The sequence below is a fragment of the Hipposideros armiger genome, unplaced genomic scaffold, assembly GCF_001890085.2.
Source record: "Hipposideros armiger isolate ML-2016 unplaced genomic scaffold, ASM189008v1 scaffold_639, whole genome shotgun sequence".
Lineage (NCBI taxonomy): Eukaryota > Metazoa > Chordata > Mammalia > Chiroptera > Hipposideridae > Hipposideros > Hipposideros armiger.
The window spans coordinates 231351-235198 of record NW_017731989.1 but is presented as its reverse complement, the minus strand read 5'-3'; positions in this window follow the sequence as shown (position 1 = coordinate 235198).

Genomic DNA, 3848 nt, shown 5'->3' with positions numbered 1-3848 from the left:
CTTTAGTGAGGAATAAAGTCATGTCTGTAAGTTGGGGGCGGGGAAGAAGAGAGAAGGAGCTGAGACTCTGGGGCTTGGTAAATTGGTGACAGGTCAGGACTACTGCCCAGAGGTGGAGGTGCTATCATCATCTCTCTCCTTTTTTAGACAAACTGGTAAGGTTTCATGGATGGATTACTACTTATTTGATTTTTATCCCAAAAGACAACCTCTTACCTCTCTTTATCAAAGGTGAGAACCAAATAAGTCCACAGTTTAGTTTTCAAACTTTAAGGAACAGAGACAATCAGCAAAATTATAATATTGAGTGACTACAAAAAATAGGAAGTGATGTAAATCTATTACCCAGCTTTGATATAAAAACCAAAATAGCGCAATAAAAGAAAAGCAATTATTGATTAATCCTAATTACAAAAATCTATGCCCACAGTGTCCAGGGGGAAGTGGGCCTGAGAGAGCCCAGTTAGGAGCTGCCTGCCAAGGTGCTGGGGAAGGTCACATCTCCCCGTCTTGGACAGAGTGAATCATAACTGACATCAGAGTGACACTGGAGGGTCAGGTTCTGTTCAGNTCTTAAAAAAAAAAAGAGAGACGTGTGGTAAGAGGGGCTACTTGGAAGTCCTGAATCTGCCTTCCTAACCAACAAGTTAAAACAGAACCTGTAACATATCCTAGGTCAAATGGCAGATGACCCCAGACTTAAAAATTGCAGGAATGGAGCCAAGATGGCACAGTAGGTAAACACTGTATTTACCTTCTCTCACAACTACATCAAAATTACAGCTAATGTACAAAACAACCATTATTGAGAATTGCCTAAAATCAAGCTGAACTAAAGCCTTTCAACTAAGGATGTGCAGAAGAAGCCACCTCCAGACTGGTAGGAAGGGTAGAGACTCGGAACAGGCTGGCCCCACACCCTTGTGTGACCATTAAAGATCAGGAGGGATATTTTGCTTGTGGGCTTCCCCATCCCCAAAAAGAGTGAGATGTCCCAGCTCCACCCCAGCTCAGTGTTCCAGTGTTCCAGTGCTGGGGAGATAAGTCCCCATAATTTCTGGCTGTAAAAACCAGCAGAGATTGTGACTGAGTGAGAGAGTGTGGCTGCACTCACAGCTGCTCCTCTTAAAGGGACTGCATGGACTTAACCACCAATGGAATCAATCACTCACACTGAGAGTCTGCGCTGGGGTAGCAACTGGAGAGGTGGCAGGGACTTATAGTGGGAAATTGAGTTGTCTGGCTTAGGACAAGGGTTGGAAAGGCGGCTTTCTCCTGGACAAAGGAGTTGGAGGAGGCCACTGTTTCTTTGCTGAGCCCCTCCCCTTTCTCGCGTACAGACCCAGGCAGCCACCATATCTGAGTCTCTGCCATTTACTCACCAGGCCCTGACAATTCGAAAACCTGGCCTTGCCCAACTTTCGAGCACACCCAGGCTGCTTCCAGTGGTTTTTTTCATGCAGACCGCCTGCCTTGGGTCAAGCTGCAGACTTTCCTAGGATCTTTTAAAGTTCACGGAACCCAGACAACCAGCATCTGGCTTGAGTGTGTCCTGTACCTCTGGCGGAGCAGCCCTAAGCTCAGCACTAGTGGCAGCCAGCCCTTGTTTGCAGCATGGGCTCTCGAGGCACTTCCGAGCACAGCATGGGTGGCAGTCATCTGCGATTTCTTTGCAGCTTCTGTCCACCAGCACTGGGTGGGGCGGGGCTGTGGCTAAACTTGACCTACAGGGGATCCTCTCCAAGGTGACCCTGGGGCTGGCACTCCCAGTGGCCAGCTTCAAAATGAGCTGGAACATCATCCAGCCACCTCTAAGTATGACACACCCAAGGGGCGGATGGGCAGGCACCAGAGTCCTGCTGAGACAGATCTGCTCTATAGGGTCAGCCCCTGCACAACAACTCTTCCACTGTAGTCAAGGCAAGGCCAGTCCTCACAACCAGTGAGCCCAAGGGTCAGTCCCTCCCATTGATGTGCAATTATCAACCAAGGCTCAACTAAAGAGGAGGGCACACACAACCCACACAAGGGACACCTGGAGTGCCTGGCTCAAGTGACAAGAAAGACTGTGCCACTGAACTCCACAACACACCTAGTACATAAGGTAACCCTACTAAGACGGGAAGACATAGCAGCCCTAACTAATGCATAGAAAAAACCCAGGGAGGCAGTGAAAATGGGGAGACAAAGAAAAATGTCCCAAACGAAAAAACAGAACAAAGCTCCAGAAAAAGAACTAAGTGAAATGGAGATAAGCAATCTATTAGATGCAGAGTTCGAAACACTGGTTATAAGACTGTGCAGTGATCTCAGGGAGAACTTCAACAGACAGATAGGGAACATAAAAATGGAGATGGAAACCATGAAAAAAAACCCAGTTAGAAATAATGAATACAATAATGGAAATGAATATGTGACAGGTAATCAACAGTAGATTAGATGAAGCAGAGGATCCAACCAGCAATGTAGCAGAAAATACTCAACCAGAACAGCAAAAACAGAAAAGAATCCAAAAAACTGAGGAAAGTTTAAGGGGCCTCCAGAACAATATCATGCATACCAACATTCGCATTATAGGGGTACAAGAAGAAGAAGAGAGAGAGCAAGGAATTGAAAAATATTTGTAGAAACAATGACAGAAAACTTCCCTAACCTGGTGAAGGAAATGGACATACAAGCCCAGGAATCACAGAGTCCCAAACAAGATAAACTCAAAGAGACCAACCCTAAGACACATCATAATTAAAATGCCACAGGTTAAATACAGAGAATCTTCAAAGCAGCAAGAGAAAAGCAGTTAGTTACCTACAAGGGAGCCCCCATACGACTGTCAGCTGTTTTCTCAACAGGAACTTCGCAGGCAAGAAGGGAGTGGCAGAAAATATCCCAAGTGATAAAAAGCACCGACATACAACCCATACTGCTCTACCCAGCAAGACTGTCATTTAGAATTGAAGGATAGGTAAGGAGCTCCCCAGACAAGAAAAAGCTGAAGGAGTTCATCACCACAAAACCAGTATTACAAGGACTCTTAGAGGGACTTCTTTAAGATGGAAGAGGGTTAAAGATGGGTGAAAAGGGAAGGAATTAAAAAGTACAAATTGGTTGTTTCACAATAGTCATGGGGATGCAGGGTATAGCATAAGGAATATAGTCAACAATATTGTAATAACTAGGTATGGTGCCAGACAGGTACTAGATCTATCAGGGTGATAGATGGGAATGGGGTTGGGGGCAAGGTGGAAAAGGTGAAGGCACTAAGAAATATCAATTGGTAGTTAATACAGTATGGGGAATATAATCAACAATATTGTAAAGATCACATAAGGTGACAGATGGGCACTGGACTTATCAGGGGGATCATGTCATAGACTGTGTAGATGCCTGACCAATGCGCTATACATCTGAAGCTAAAGTAGAATAATACTGAATGTCAGCTATAACAAAATATATAGGTATATATAGTCACGGATGTGGAGTACAACATAGGGAAGACAGTCGATGGTATTGTAACAGCTATATAAGATGTCAGAGGGGTAGGTAGCTTGAGGGGTGAGTGATCACTTTATGAGGAGTTTAAATGTCTAACTATTATATTGCTTTGTACACCTGAAACTAATTTAAAAACTTAAAGGAAAAAAAGACAGGCATGATGATGCTCATCCTGGATCCTGTACTCAGTCAAATTCAGTAGTGAAGGTGAAAATGTCATCACTGGCTAATCGCTAAGCACTAAGGCACTTCGGGCATGGTGAGAGTCCCGCCTCCTGTAAAACTCCAGGGGTACCTGATTTAATTTCTAAGCTATAGGGGAGCCATAGGAAGCCATGTCTTTTTGACTTGCATTT